The 17,448-nt window shown below is 33.9% G+C and overlaps 1 long non-coding RNA gene across 2 annotated transcripts in view; it reads right to left on the bottom strand.

Annotated features, from left to right (window-relative positions):
- LOC142318943 (uncharacterized) overlaps positions 1-17,448 on the bottom strand; it is a 71,485-nt gene that overhangs the window by 7,881 nt on the left and 46,156 nt on the right. For both annotated transcript variants that reach the window (XR_012755081.1, XR_012755080.1), the window contains exons 7-8: positions 13,601-13,778; positions 6,580-6,757 (exon numbers count right to left, since the gene is read on the bottom strand). This is a non-coding gene — a long non-coding RNA (uncharacterized LOC142318943). The remainder of the gene's footprint in view (positions 1-6,579; positions 6,758-13,600; positions 13,779-17,448) is intronic.

Consider the following 17,448-nt stretch of genomic DNA (forward strand, 5'->3'; position numbering starts at 1 on the left):
AGCAAACAAATTTTGGACATTTTCTGAAAAATGAATAAGATTGAAGTTCGAGCTGTAATAAAGTACTTTGTTTTGAAAGTTTTAACCCTAATGGTCATATAAAAAGAGTAGATTCCACTTTAAAGGATTTTTTCCATTTTTTTGGCAGTGAAAAAGTGGGCTGCTGAATTTAAAATGTAGTCACACTATTCCATTGTAGTCAGTTCAAGGTAATGAATGCTCAGGATGCCAAAAAGCTGATCTGATCAACAACATCATCAAAAAATCCACAATTCTATATTAAATAATCACAGACTGAAGGTACACGAGTTATTGACATTGCAAACATCTTGATAGACTATCAACGTAAAACCAAAATGTAGTAGACCATGTCTACTACATTTTACAGATTTTGAGAATGAAAAACTTTCTGTTACATGCCCAAGAACAAACAGTAGGTGAGAGAGCAGATGAAAGTGTGACAAGAAAACAAAAATGATGTGTGTGTGTACCTATACACACATCTCAGGTTGCTGCTTCAAAACTCCTTGAACTGTACTTCAAAGTGCTTCCACATGTGCCAGAATTGGTTCTTTGCAATTACTTCCTCTTCCAAACCTGAAGAAATGGCTCGATGGAGATTCACTTTAACTCAAGAATGAGGTTATTAAAAAGTTGAAAAGTCATTATCTAATGCATAGAATTGCAAGGCGACTACATTGAAAAATAAAAAAATTCTTTGTCAGACTGAAAAATTTTCAAGTTGCCATCGTATCTAGCTTTGTGTAATATTGCTCACTTTAATTAGATTGAATCGCATTTATCTGTCATCTATAACATCAGTTATCAAATCTAAAACTGCTTTCTTACATGATCCTGGTTATAGATTTGAAGTTTCTTATCTTGATCTAAAAATTCTCTTTAAACAACCACAAACATGTTTAAAATTATCAAAATACAATTTTTTTGATTTCAAAGTAATTTCTTGTGCATGAATCAAGACAAAGTAAATTACCAGCAAGTAGATTTATCATGTATATTTATGATAACAGATGAAATATGTAAAGCGATTAGGAAAGCATGCCTAGTTGCTGGTGATATTGTGATATAGAATGAAAGTGAAAATAAAGTTTGTAGATTCTTAATATTTGAAATTAAAGGATACAGCATGATATGGTATGAAAGTAAAGGAAAGAACAGTGTACATATAACCAAATAAAGGAAAGATAAAATCAAAATATATAAGTTCTTAAAGTGACAAAAAGCTTTAAATATTTGGGTAGTGAACCAACAGATTAGAGGAAGAAAGATGAGTGTAATAAATTCTTACAAAATTGTAAAAGGATTATTATCAGATAAGGAAGTATAAAGAAGTTTTTCAGAATTATTTTATGCTAATTCTGGGCTGAAGGCTTGGATTGTAAAATTATTTTTTGGCACATTTCGGTTTATTTTGTTTAAAATAAAAGTTCAATTTTTTAAAAATTGTATTTGTTTTCAGTTAACTTTCATTATTTTTTTAAAAAATATGTTCTCTATAAGTTTTATCTCTTTACTGGAATCGTAATAAAAAATAATACACCAGATCTAAGAAAGGGTTTTTTAATTATCATATTTTGGGTTTACAAAAACTTTCTTGAAAACTTTTAGATACAGCTTTGGTATACAATTAAACAAATTTTTCAGAAAAATATATTTATACCATAAATTTTTCCCTAAGAATTTCAGAAAACATATTACCAATAAGAGAAAAGTCACTACTTCTTTAGCACTAGTGACTAGTTTAGAAATGGAATACATAACCATAATCAATGCACCATATAACATCTTTCTAATAAAAGATTTGATACATCATTTGTATTTTGATACATTAACCTTTAAGTTGCTAATAAAGCCAATACATGTTAACTTTCTGGTGAATCGTTAAAAACTAAAAAAAAAAGAACTACATGATCATTAATAATGTGTTAAAAGAATAACAAGAAGAGTTTATAGAGTCCGCATCCCCAGGTGGCAAATAGGGAATGCTCGATAGATATGCCAGGTAGAAGGGAAATAAAATACCTACCGCGAACCAAACGGATAGAACAGCAGCTGTAACTGAATGCCTGCTGGAATATGCCAGCCAACAGCTTCAGGTGGAGGAGCTGGCAACAGTCAGGGCACCTTCTTGTCCTATGGTCGAGAAATCATTCATAAAGGCGGATGAATCTATAAATCAATGGCATGAAGATGCAGAAACCACTGCATTAAAGATTCCAATGCATATCCCTAGTATAAATCATCATTATGGTTGGTTTCAATATTAAATTTTCCGGAGTTAGTAGTTCTCTGGTAGGATCTCCGTGGGGGGACAATGTTGAACAAAATCATGAGAATTGGTACCTGGAATGTAAGAAGTCTTGTTTCAGGCAAAATGAACAGTGTAGCAGCAGAGATGCTGCTACACTGTTAAACATCCTAGGCATAAGTGGCTTAAGATGGCCAAGAACTGGAATGCAGCAAAGGGATGAATGCACTATGTATTATTCCGGAAGCACTGATAAAACGAATAAATATGGAGTTGATATTATGGTTGATCCTCCTCTATGAATCATGAGACCTTGCCGTTGGTGAGGGGGCTTGAGTGCTCAGGGATACAGAGTAGCTGGACCGAAGGTGCAACCATATCGGAGAGGTATCTGTTGAGAGCCAGACTAAGGAATGATTCCTGAAAGAGGGCAGCAGCTCTTTCAGTAGTTGTTAGGGGCGTGAGTCAGGACGACTTAAACGGCCGTATCAACATCACTCAGTCCTCTGAGTACTGCGCAGCTGAAAGCAATGGAAAACTACAGCTGCTTTTTTTCCAAGAAAATGTGGCTCTCTGCATTTTCACATAGCAATAATGGAGGCGCCTTCCTTGGTAAAATATTCCGGAGGTAAAATAGTCCCCCGTTCGGATCTCCGGGTGGGGACTACTAAGGAAGGGGTCACCAGAAAATTAAAAAATAACATTCTACGAGTCGGAGCGTGGAATGTTAGAAGCTTGAAAAAGGTTGGTAGGCTAGAAAATTTAAAAAGGGAAATGGGTAGGACAAATGTGGATATAGTAGGAATTAGTGAGGTTCGGTGGGAAGAAGAAGGCGACTTTTGGTCAGGTGATTTTAGAGTAATTAACTCAACGTCAAATAATGGGCAGGCAGGAGTAGGTTTCGTGATGAACAAGAAGATAGGGAGGAGAGTGGAGTATTTCAAAACGCATAGCGATAGAATCATTGTAATAAGGATAAAATCAAAACCTAAACCGACAACGATTGTTAACGTCTATATGCCTACAAGCACCCATGATGATGATGAGGTAGAGTGTGTATACGAAGAGATTGATGAAGCAATTAAACACGTAAAAGGAGATGAAAATTTAATAATAGTTGGAGATTGGAATGCAAGCATTGGAAAAGGCAAGGAAGGAAATATAGTGGGTGAATACGGGCTGGGCAAAAGGAATGAAAGAGGGGACCGACTTATAGAATTTTGCACGAAGTATAATTTAGTAATTGCCAACACCCAATTTAAAAATCATAATAGAAGAATATACACTTGGAAAAAGCCAGGCGATACTGGAAGGTATCAGATAGATTATATCATGGTTAAGCAAAGATTTAGAAATCAACTCGTTGACTGCAAAACTTACCCTGGAGCAGACATTGATAGCGACCATAATTTGGTGATAATGAAATGTAGATTGGGGTTTAAAAACCTGAAGAAAAGGTGTCAGATGAATCGGTGGAATTTAGAGAAGCTTGAGGAAGAGGAGGTAAAGAAGATTTTTGAGGAGGACATCGCAAGAGGTCTGAGTAAAAAAGATAAGGTAGAAAATGTAGAAGAAGAATGGGAAAATGTTAAAAAGGAAATTCTTAAATCAGCAGAAGCAAACTTAGGCGGAATAAAGAGAACCGGTAGAAAACCTTGGGTTTCAGACGATATATTGCAGCTGATGGATGAACGTAGAAAATATAAGAATGCTAGTGATGAAGAAAGTAAAAGGAACTATCGGAAATTAAGAAATGCTATAAACAGGAAGTGCAAACTGGTGAAAGAAGAGTGGATTAAAGAAAAGTGTTCAGAAGTGGAAAGAGAAATGAACATTGGTAAAATAGATGGAGCATACAGGAAAGTTAAGGAAAATTTTGGGGTACATAAATTAAAATCTAATAATGTGTTAAACAAAGATGGTACACCAATATATAATACGAAAGGTAAAGTCGATAGATGGGTGGAATATATTGAAGAGTTATATGGAGGAAATGAATTAGAAAATGGTGTTATAGAGGAAGAAGAGGAAGTTGAAGAGGATGAAATGGGAGAAGCAATACTGAGATCTGAATTTAAGAGAGCATTAAAAGATTTAAATGGCAGAAAGGCTCCTGGAATAGACGGAATACCTGTAGAATTACTGCGCAGTGCAGGTGAGGAAGCGATTGATAGATTATACAAACTGGTGTGTAATATTTATGAAAATGGGGAATTTCCATCAGACTTCAAAAAAAGTGTTATAGTTATGATACCAAAGAAAGCAGGGGCAGATAAATGTGAAGAATACAGAACAATTAGTTTAATTAGTCATGCATCAAAAATCTTAACTAGAATTTTATACAGAAGAATTGAGAGGAGAGTGGAAGAAGTGTTAGGAGAAGACCAATTTGGTTTCAGGAAAAGTATAGGGACAAGGGAAGCAATTTTAGGCCTCAGATTAATAGTAGAAGGAAGATTAAAGAAAAACAAACCAACATACTTGGCGTTTATAGACCTAGAAAAGGCTTTTGATAACGTAGACTGGAATAAAATGTTCAGTATTTTAAAAAAATTAGGGTTCAAATACAGAGATAGAAGAACAATTGCTAACATGTACAGGAACCAAACAGCAACAATAACAATTGAAGAACATAAGAAAGAAGCCCTAATAAGAAAGGGAGTCCGACAAGGATGTTCCCTATCTCCGTTACTTTTTAATCTTTACATGGAACTAGCAGTTAATGATGTTAAAGAACAATTTAGATTCGGAGTAACAGTACAAGGTGAAAAGATAAAGATGCTACGATTTGCTGATGATATAGTAATTCTAGCCGAGAGTAAAAAGGATTTAGAAGAAACAATGAACGGCATAGATGAAGTCCTACGCAAGAACTATCGCATGAAAATAAACAAGAACAAAACAAAAGTAATGAAATGTAGTAGAAATAACAAAGATGGACCGCTGAATGTGAAAATAGGAGGAGAAAAGATTATGGAGGTAGAAGAATTTTGTTATTTGGGAAGTAGAATTACTAAAGATGGACGAAGCAGGAGCGATATAAAATGCCGAATAGCACAAGCTAAACGAGCCTTCAGTAAGAAATATAATTTGTTTACATAAAAAATTAATTTAAATGTCAGGAAAAGATTTTTGAAAGTGTATGTTTGGAGTGTCGCTTAATATGGAAGTGAAACTTGGACAATCGGAGTATCTGAGAAGAAAAGGTTAGAAGCTTTTGAAATGTGGTGCTATAGGAGAATGTTAAAAATCAGATGGGTGGATAAAGTGACAAATGAAGAGGTATTGCGGCAAATAGATGAAGAAAGAAGCATTTGGAAAAATATAGTTAAAAGAAGAGACAGACTTATAGGCCACATACTAAGGCATCCTGGAATAGTCCCTTTAATATTGGAAGGACAGGTAGAAGGGAAAAATTGTGTAGGCAGGCCACGTTTGGAATATGTAAAACAAATTGTTAGGGATGTAGGATGTAGAGGGTATACTGAAATGAAACGACTAGCAGTAGATAGGGAATCTTGGAGAGCTGCATCAAGTCAGTCAAATGACTGAAGACAAAAATAAATATAATAATATACTAATCTTTAATGTCATTTTTTCATTGTTTTCAAAGTTAAATTACATTTTATATAAAAAGCTGTTTCCAACCTATGGACAAAATTAGTTGTCATCCTGTTAAATTCTTTTTTTCACAATTCAGTCTGTTTTAATTTTTAATAAAGTTAAATTTCAATATACTGTATTCAATTTTTTCTTAAGTAGTTTACATGAATTTTTTTCAAGTAAATTTTCTACATTTCTAATTGAAAGAAAGACAATTTAATTAACCATTTAATAAAATTTTGTTATAACCAAAATGTTATTTTTTACCCCCCCCCCCCCCTAAGTTTTTGTTTTACATCATATATGTTTAAATCTAATAGAGGTACAGCATTAGGACTCATTTTTAAAATATTTTCAGGTCAAATACCATAAGAAACAACTAAATTCGCCTCTTAATTTACCTTCCCAGAATTTCAGAAAGTCTTCATTTCTCTGGGGAACCAAAATCCATGCGAAATATTTTGCTTGCCATAACTCGCTAACAAAGCATTTTCATGCCTATTATATGACCTTTTTTCTTCCTATTTTTAGCTACAGAATCAACTCCTGTGAGATGCTCTACACTTTTGAATCACCTGCATAATAAAATAAAATTATTGATTGATTTTGAATAAGCAGATAACATATGTATACTTCCATTTTTATAAATTTAAAATATAAAAAATGGCTCTTATGTTTAATGGAAGAATACCTGTTATAACACTCACACATCTTAATAGTGGTTGACCTGAGTTTGTTCCAGACTACTTGTTTACTGGTACATTTACAATTACACTGCATCTTTATCAGGCTTGGCAAGCCAGAAGTGGTAATTGCATTTGCCTATACACATACACACACCCAGATCCGGCAGTTGCTGGAAAACTCATTGGAAAAAACAACAACCTGTAATAAGTCAAAAGATTATAATATTAAAAATTTTACAAGATAGAAAAATGGTAGTACATTACTAAAAATAATAAGTCACAACTTTTGACTTATATCAAAAGGTGATCTAACAAGGGTCACTCAAAAAGTTCTTGGCATGAGACAGAGATGGCAGAAGTATGAACAAATGACTATGATATTTGTCTAATGTGATCCTTTAAATGGCAGTGCTGAGAAATTTCAGAGGTGTCTGTTTAGTTATTTGTTTGTGGTTATTCAGTAAAGCAAACAAATTTTGGACATTTTCTGAAAAATGAATAAGATTGAAGTTCGAGCTGTAATAAAGTACTTTGTTTTGAAAGTTTTAACCCTAATGGTCATATAAAAAGAGTAGATTCCACTTTAAAGGATTTTTTCCATTTTTTTGGCAGTGAAAAAGTGGGCTGCTGAATTTAAAATGTAGTCACACTATTCCATTGTAGTCAGTTCAAGGTAATGAATGCTCAGGATGCCAAAAAGCTGATCTGATCAACAACATCATCAAAAAATCCACAATTCTATATTAAATAATCACAGACTGAAGGTACACGAGTTATTGACATTGCAAACATCTTGATAGACTATCAACGTAAAACCAAAATGTAGTAGACCATGTCTACTACATTTTACAGATTTTGAGAATGAAAAACTTTCTGTTACATGCCCAAGAACAAACAGTAGGTGAGAGAGCAGATGAAAGTGTGACAAGAAAACAAAAATGATGTGTGTGTGTACCTATACACACATCTCAGGTTGCTGCTTCAAAACTCCTTGAACTGTACTTCAAAGTGCTTCCACATGTGCCAGAATTGGTTCTTTGCAATTACTTCCTCTTCCAAACCTGAAGAAATGGCTCGATGGAGATTCACTTTAACTCAAGAATGAGGTTATTAAAAAGTTGAAAAGTCATTATCTAATGCATAGAATTGCAAGGCGACTACATTGAAAAATAAAAAAATTCTTTGTCAGACTGAAAAATTTTCAAGTTGCCATCGTATCTAGCTTTGTGTAATATTGCTCACTTTAATTAGATTGAATCGCATTTATCTGTCATCTATAACATCAGTTATCAAATCTAAAACTGCTTTCTTACATGATCCTGGTTATAGATTTGAAGTTTCTTATCTTGATCTAAAAATTCTCTTTAAACAACCACAAACATGTTTAAAATTATCAAAATACAATTTTTTTGATTTCAAAGTAATTTCTTGTGCATGAATCAAGACAAAGTAAATTACCAGCAAGTAGATTTATCATGTATATTTATGATAACAGATGAAATATGTAAAGCGATTAGGAAAGCATGCCTAGTTGCTGGTGATATTGTGATATAGAATGAAAGTGAAAATAAAGTTTGTAGATTCTTAATATTTGAAATTAAAGGATACAGCATGATATGGTATGAAAGTAAAGGAAAGAACAGTGTACATATAACCAAATAAAGGAAAGATAAAATCAAAATATATAAGTTCTTAAAGTGACAAAAAGCTTTAAATATTTGGGTAGTGAACCAACAGATTAGAGGAAGAAAGATGAGTGTAATAAATTCTTACAAAATTGTAAAAGGATTATTATCAGATAAGGAAGTATAAAGAAGTTTTTCAGAATTATTTTATGCTAATTCTGGGCTGAAGGCTTGGATTGTAAAATTATTTTTTGGCACATTTCGGTTTATTTTGTTTAAAATAAAAGTTCAATTTTTTAAAAATTGTATTTGTTTTCAGTTAACTTTCATTATTTTTTTAAAAAATATGTTCTCTATAAGTTTTATCTCTTTACTGGAATCGTAATAAAAAATAATACACCAGATCTAAGAAAGGGTTTTTTAATTATCATATTTTGGGTTTACAAAAACTTTCTTGAAAACTTTTAGATACAGCTTTGGTATACAATTAAACAAATTTTTCAGAAAAATATATTTATACCATAAATTTTTCCCTAAGAATTTCAGAAAACATATTACCAATAAGAGAAAAGTCACTACTTCTTTAGCACTAGTGACTAGTTTAGAAATGGAATACATAACCATAATCAATGCACCATATAACATCTTTCTAATAAAAGATTTGATACATCATTTGTATTTTGATACATTAACCTTTAAGTTGCTAATAAAGCCAATACATGTTAACTTTCTGGTGAATCGTTAAAAACTAAAAAAAAAAGAACTACATGATCATTAATAATGTGTTAAAAGAATAACAAGAAGAGTTTATAGAGTCCGCATCCCCAGGTGGCAAATAGGGAATGCTCGATAGATATGCCAGGTAGAAGGGAAATAAAATACCTACCGCGAACCAAACGGATAGAACAGCAGCTGTAACTGAATGCCTGCTGGAATATGCCAGCCAACAGCTTCAGGTGGAGGAGCTGGCAACAGTCAGGGCACCTTCTTGTCCTATGGTCGAGAAATCATTCATAAAGGCGGATGAATCTATAAATCAATGGCATGAAGATGCAGAAACCACTGCATTAAAGATTCCAATGCATATCCCTAGTATAAATCATCATTATGGTTGGTTTCAATATTAAATTTTCCGGAGTTAGTAGTTCTCTGGTAGGATCTCCGTGGGGGGACAATGTTGAACAAAATCATGAGAATTGGTACCTGGAATGTAAGAAGTCTTGTTTCAGGCAAAATGAACAGTGTAGCAGCAGAGATGCTGCTACACTGTTAAACATCCTAGGCATAAGTGGCTTAAGATGGCCAAGAACTGGAATGCAGCAAAGGGATGAATGCACTATGTATTATTCCGGAAGCACTGATAAAACGAATAAATATGGAGTTGATATTATGGTTGATCCTCCTCTATGAATCATGAGACCTTGCCGTTGGTGAGGGGGCTTGAGTGCTCAGGGATACAGAGTAGCTGGACCGAAGGTGCAACCATATCGGAGAGGTATCTGTTGAGAGCCAGACTAAGGAATGATTCCTGAAAGAGGGCAGCAGCTCTTTCAGTAGTTGTTAGGGGCGTGAGTCAGGACGACTTAAACGGCCGTATCAACATCACTCAGTCCTCTGAGTACTGCGCAGCTGAAAGCAATGGAAAACTACAGCTGCTTTTTTTCCAAGAAAATGTGGCTCTCTGCATTTTCACATAGCAATAATGGAGGCGCCTTCCTTGGTAAAATATTCCGGAGGTAAAATAGTCCCCCGTTCGGATCTCCGGGTGGGGACTACTAAGGAAGGGGTCACCAGAAAATTAAAAAATAACATTCTACGAGTCGGAGCGTGGAATGTTAGAAGCTTGAAAAAGGTTGGTAGGCTAGAAAATTTAAAAAGGGAAATGGGTAGGACAAATGTGGATATAGTAGGAATTAGTGAGGTTCGGTGGGAAGAAGAAGGCGACTTTTGGTCAGGTGATTTTAGAGTAATTAACTCAACGTCAAATAATGGGCAGGCAGGAGTAGGTTTCGTGATGAACAAGAAGATAGGGAGGAGAGTGGAGTATTTCAAAACGCATAGCGATAGAATCATTGTAATAAGGATAAAATCAAAACCTAAACCGACAACGATTGTTAACGTCTATATGCCTACAAGCACCCATGATGATGATGAGGTAGAGTGTGTATACGAAGAGATTGATGAAGCAATTAAACACATAAAAGGAGATGAAAATTTAATAATAGTTGGAGATTGGAATGCAAGCATTGGAAAAGGCAAGGAAGGAAATATAGTGGGTGAATACGGGCTGGGCAAAAGGAATGAAAGAGGGGACCGACTTATAGAATTTTGCACGAAGTATAATTTAGTAATTGCCAACACCCAATTTAAAAATCATAATAGAAGAATATACACTTGGAAAAAGCCAGGCGATACTGGAAGGTATCAGATAGATTATATCATGGTTAAGCAAAGATTTAGAAATCAACTCGTTGACTGCAAAACTTACCCTGGAGCAGACATTGATAGCGACCATAATTTGGTGATAATGAAATGTAGATTGGGGTTTAAAAACCTGAAGAAAAGGTGTCAGATGAATCGGTGGAATTTAGAGAAGCTTGAGGAAGAGGAGGTAAAGAAGATTTTTGAGGAGGACATCGCAAGAGGTCTGAGTAAAAAAGATAAGGTAGAAAATGTAGAAGAAGAATGGGAAAATGTTAAAAAGGAAATTCTTAAATCAGCAGAAGCAAACTTAGGCGGAATAAAGAGAACCGGTAGAAAACCTTGGGTTTCAGACGATATATTGCAGCTGATGGATGAACGTAGAAAATATAAGAATGCTAGTGATGAAGAAAGTAAAAGGAACTATCGGAAATTAAGAAATGCTATAAACAGGAAGTGCAAACTGGTGAAAGAAGAGTGGATTAAAGAAAAGTGTTCAGAAGTGGAAAGAGAAATGAACATTGGTAAAATAGATGGAGCATACAGGAAAGTTAAGGAAAATTTTGGGGTACATAAATTAAAATCTAATAATGTGTTAAACAAAGATGGTACACCAATATATAATACGAAAGGTAAAGTCGATAGATGGGTGGAATATATTGAAGAGTTATATGGAGGAAATGAATTAGAAAATGGTGTTATAGAGGAAGAAGAGGAAGTTGAAGAGGATGAAATGGGAGAAGCAATACTGAGATCTGAATTTAAGAGAGCATTAAAAGATTTAAATGGCAGAAAGGCTCCTGGAATAGACGGAATACCTGTAGAATTACTGCGCAGTGCAGGTGAGGAAGCGATTGATAGATTATACAAACTGGTGTGTAATATTTATGAAAATGGGGAATTTCCATCAGACTTCAAAAAAAGTGTTATAGTTATGATACCAAAGAAAGCAGGGGCAGATAAATGTGAAGAATACAGAACAATTAGTTTAATTAGTCATGCATCAAAAATCTTAACTAGAATTTTATACAGAAGAATTGAGAGGAGAGTGGAAGAAGTGTTAGGAGAAGACCAATTTGGTTTCAGGAAAAGTATAGGGACAAGGGAAGCAATTTTAGGCCTCAGATTAATAGTAGAAGGAAGATTAAAGAAAAACAAACCAACATACTTGGCGTTTATAGACCTAGAAAAGGCTTTTGATAACGTAGACTGGAATAAAATGTTCAGTATTTTAAAAAAATTAGGGTTCAAATACAGAGATAGAAGAACAATTGCTAACATGTACAGGAACCAAACAGCAACAATAACAATTGAAGAACATAAGAAAGAAGCCCTAATAAGAAAGGGAGTCCGACAAGGATGTTCCCTATCTCCGTTACTTTTTAATCTTTACATGGAACTAGCAGTTAATGATGTTAAAGAACAATTTAGATTCGGAGTAACAGTACAAGGTGAAAAGATAAAGATGCTACGATTTGCTGATGATATAGTAATTCTAGCCGAGAGTAAAAAGGATTTAGAAGAAACAATGAACGGCATAGATGAAGTCCTACGCAAGAACTATCGCATGAAAATAAACAAGAACAAAACAAAAGTAATGAAATGTAGTAGAAATAACAAAGATGGACCGCTGAATGTGAAAATAGGAGGAGAAAAGATTATGGAGGTAGAAGAATTTTGTTATTTGGGAAGTAGAATTACTAAAGATGGACGAAGCAGGAGCGATATAAAATGCCGAATAGCACAAGCTAAACGAGCCTTCAGTAAGAAATATAATTTGTTTACATAAAAAATTAATTTAAATGTCAGGAAAAGATTTTTGAAAGTGTATGTTTGGAGTGTCGCTTAATATGGAAGTGAAACTTGGACAATCGGAGTATCTGAGAAGAAAAGGTTAGAAGCTTTTGAAATGTGGTGCTATAGGAGAATGTTAAAAATCAGATGGGTGGATAAAGTGACAAATGAAGAGGTATTGCGGCAAATAGATGAAGAAAGAAGCATTTGGAAAAATATAGTTAAAAGAAGAGACAGACTTATAGGCCACATACTAAGGCATCCTGGAATAGTCCCTTTAATATTGGAAGGACAGGTAGAAGGGAAAAATTGTGTAGGCAGGCCACGTTTGGAATATGTAAAACAAATTGTTAGGGATGTAGGATGTAGAGGGTATACTGAAATGAAACGACTAGCAGTAGATAGGGAATCTTGGAGAGCTGCATCAAGTCAGTCAAATGACTGAAGACAAAAATAAATATAATAATATACTAATCTTTAATGTCATTTTTTCATTGTTTTCAAAGTTAAATTACATTTTATATAAAAAGCTGTTTCCAACCTATGGACAAAATTAGTTGTCATCCTGTTAAATTCTTTTTTTCACAATTCAGTCTGTTTTAATTTTTAATAAAGTTAAATTTCAATATACTGTATTCAATTTTTTCTTAAGTAGTTTACATGAATTTTTTTCAAGTAAATTTTCTACATTTCTAATTGAAAGAAAGACAATTTAATTAACCATTTAATAAAATTTTGTTATAACCAAAATGTTATTTTTTACCCCCCCCCCCCCTAAGTTTTTGTTTTACATCATATATGTTTAAATCTAATAGAGGTACAGCATTAGGACTCATTTTTAAAATATTTTCAGGTCAAATACCATAAGAAACAACTAAATTCGCCTCTTAATTTACCTTCCCAGAATTTCAGAAAGTCTTCATTTCTCTGGGGAACCAAAATCCATGCGAAATATTTTGCTTGCCATAACTCGCTAACAAAGCATTTTCATGCCTATTATATGACCTTTTTTCTTCCTATTTTTAGCTACAGAATCAACTCCTGTGAGATGCTCTACACTTTTGAATCACCTGCATAATAAAATAAAATTATTGATTGATTTTGAATAAGCAGATAACATATGTATACTTCCATTTTTATAAATTTAAAATATAAAAAATGGCTCTTATGTTTAATGGAAGAATACCTGTTATAACACTCACACATCTTAATAGTGGTTGACCTGAGTTTGTTCCAGACTACTTGTTTACTGGTACATTTACAATTACACTGCATCTTTATCAGGCTTGGCAAGCCAGAAGTGGTAATTGCATTTGCCTATACACATACACACACCCAGATCCGGCAGTTGCTGGAAAACTCATTGGAAAAAACAACAACCTGTAATAAGTCAAAAGATTATAATATTAAAAATTTTACAAGATAGAAAAATGGTAGTACATTACTAAAAATAATAAGTCACAACTTTTGACTTATATCAAAAGGTGATCTAACAAGGGTCACTCAAAAAGTTCTTGGCATGAGACAGAGATGGCAGAAGTATGAACAAATGACTATGATATTTGTCTAATGTGATCCTTTAAATGGCAGTGCTGAGAAATTTCAGAGGTGTCTGTTTAGTTATTTGTTTGTGGTTATTCAGTAAAGCAAACAAATTTTGGACATTTTCTGAAAAATGAATAAGATTGAAGTTCGAGCTGTAATAAAGTACTTTGTTTTGAAAGTTTTAACCCTAATGGTCATATAAAAAGAGTAGATTCCACTTTAAAGGATTTTTTCCATTTTTTTGGCAGTGAAAAAGTGGGCTGCTGAATTTAAAATGTAGTCACACTATTCCATTGTAGTCAGTTCAAGGTAATGAATGCTCAGGATGCCAAAAAGCTGATCTGATCAACAACATCATCAAAAAATCCACAATTCTATATTAAATAATCACAGACTGAAGGTACACGAGTTATTGACATTGCAAACATCTTGATAGACTATCAACGTAAAACCAAAATGTAGTAGACCATGTCTACTACATTTTACAGATTTTGAGAATGAAAAACTTTCTGTTACATGCCCAAGAACAAACAGTAGGTGAGAGAGCAGATGAAAGTGTGACAAGAAAACAAAAATGATGTGTGTGTGTACCTATACACACATCTCAGGTTGCTGCTTCAAAACTCCTTGAACTGTACTTCAAAGTGCTTCCACATGTGCCAGAATTGGTTCTTTGCAATTACTTCCTCTTCCAAACCTGAAGAAATGGCTCGATGGAGATTCACTTTAACTCAAGAATGAGGTTATTAAAAAGTTGAAAAGTCATTATCTAATGCATAGAATTGCAAGGCGACTACATTGAAAAATAAAAAAATTCTTTGTCAGACTGAAAAATTTTCAAGTTGCCATCGTATCTAGCTTTGTGTAATATTGCTCACTTTAATTAGATTGAATCGCATTTATCTGTCATCTATAACATCAGTTATCAAATCTAAAACTGCTTTCTTACATGATCCTGGTTATAGATTTGAAGTTTCTTATCTTGATCTAAAAATTCTCTTTAAACAACCACAAACATGTTTAAAATTATCAAAATACAATTTTTTTTATTTCAAAGTAATTTCTTGTGCATGAATCAAGACAAAGTAAATTACCAGCAAGTAGATTTATCATGTATATTTATGATAACAGATGAAATATGTAAAGCGATTAGGAAAGCATGCCTAGTTGCTGGTGATATTGTGATATAGAATGAAAGTGAAAATAAAGTTTGTAGATTCTTAATATTTGAAATTAAAGGATACAGCATGATATGGTATGAAAGTAAAGGAAAGAACAGTGTACATATAACCAAATAAAGGAAAGATAAAATCAAAATATATAAGTTCTTAAAGTGACAAAAAGCTTTAAATATTTGGGTAGTGAACCAACAGATTAGAGGAAGAAAGATGAGTGTAATAAATTCTTACAAAATTGTAAAAGGATTATTATCAGATAAGGAAGTATAAAGAAGTTTTTCAGAATTATTTTATGCTAATTCTGGGCTGAAGGCTTGGATTGTAAAATTATTTTTTGGCACATTTCGGTTTATTTTGTTTAAAATAAAAGTTCAATTTTTTAAAAATTGTATTTGTTTTCAGTTAACTTTCATTATTTTTTTTAAAAATATGTTCTCTATAAGTTTTATCTCTTTACTGGAATCGTAATAAAAAATAATACACCAGATCTAAGAAAGGGTTTTTTAATTATCATATTTTGGGTTTACAAAAACTTTCTTGAAAACTTTTAGATACAGCTTTGGTATACAATTAAACAAATTTTTCAGAAAAATATATTTATACCATAAATTTTTCCCTAAGAATTTCAGAAAACATATTACCAATAAGAGAAAAGTCACTACTTCTTTAGCACTAGTGACTAGTTTAGAAATGGAATACATAACCATAATCAATGCACCATATAACATCTTTCTAATAAAAGATTTGATACATCATTTGTATTTTGATACATTAACCTTTAAGTTGCTAATAAAGCCAATACATGTTAACTTTCTGGTGAATCGTTAAAAACTAAAAAAAAAAGAACTACATGATCATTAATAATGTGTTAAAAGAATAACAAGAAGAGTTTATAGAGTCCGCATCCCCAGGTGGCAAATAGGGAATGCTCGATAGATATGCCAGGTAGAAGGGAAATAAAATACCTACCGCGAACCAAACGGATAGAACAGCAGCTGTAACTGAATGCCTGCTGGAATATGCCAGCCAACAGCTTCAGGTGGAGGAGCTGGCAACAGTCAGGGCACCTTCTTGTCCTATGGTCGAGAAATCATTCATAAAGGCGGATGAATCTATAAATCAATGGCATGAAGATGCAGAAACCACTGCATTAAAGATTCCAATGCATATCCCTAGTACAAATCATCATTATGGTTGGTTTCAATATTAAATTTTCCGGAGTTAGTAGTTCTCTGGTAGGATCTCCGTGGGGGGACAATGTTGAACAAAATCATGAGAATTGGTACCTGGAATGTAAGAAGTCTTGTTTCAGGCAAAATGAACAGTGTAGCAGCAGAGATGCTGCTACACTGTTAAACATCCTAGGCATAAGTGGCTTAAGATGGCCAAGAACTGGAATGCAGCAAAGGGATGAATGCACTATGTATTATTCCGGAAGCACTGATAAAACGAATAAATATGGAGTTGATATTATGGTTGATCCTCCTCTATGAATCATGAGACCTTGCCGTTGGTGAGGGGGCTTGAGTGCTCAGGGATACAGAGTAGCTGGACCGAAGGTGCAACCATATCGGAGAGGTATCTGTTGAGAGCCAGACTAAGGAATGATTCCTGAAAGAGGGCAGCAGCTCTTTCAGTAGTTGTTAGGGGCGTGAGTCAGGACGACTTAAACGGCCGTATCAACATCACTCAGTCCTCTGAGTACTGCGCAGCTGAAAGCAATGGAAAACTACAGCTGCTTTTTTTCCAAGAAAATGTGGCTCTCTGCATTTTCACATAGCAATAATGGAGGCGCCTTCCTTGGTAAAATATTCCGGAGGTAAAATAGTCCCCCGTTCGGATCTCCGGGTGGGGACTACTAAGGAAGGGGTCACCAGAAAATTAAAAAATAACATTCTACGAGTCGGAGCGTGGAATGTTAGAAGCTTGAAAAAGGTTGGTAGGCTAGAAAATTTAAAAAGGGAAATGGGTAGGACAAATGTGGATATAGTAGGAATTAGTGAGGTTCGGTGGGAAGAAGAAGGCGACTTTTGGTCAGGTGATTTTAGAGTAATTAACTCAGCGTCAAATAATGGGCAGGCAGGAGTAGGTTTCGTGATGAACAAGAAGATAGGGAGGAGAGTGGAGTATTTCAAAACGCATAGCGATAGAATCATTGTAATAAGGATAAAATCAAAACCTAAACCGACAACGATTGTTAACGTCTATATGCCTACAAGCACCCATGATGATGATGAGGTAGAGTGTGTATACGAAGAGATTGATGAAGCAATTAAACACGTAAAAGGAGATGAAAATTTAATAATAGTGGGAGATTGGAATGCAAG

The sequence above is a fragment of the Lycorma delicatula genome, chromosome 1, assembly GCF_047948215.1.
Source record: "Lycorma delicatula isolate Av1 chromosome 1, ASM4794821v1, whole genome shotgun sequence".
Lineage (NCBI taxonomy): Eukaryota > Metazoa > Arthropoda > Insecta > Hemiptera > Fulgoridae > Lycorma > Lycorma delicatula.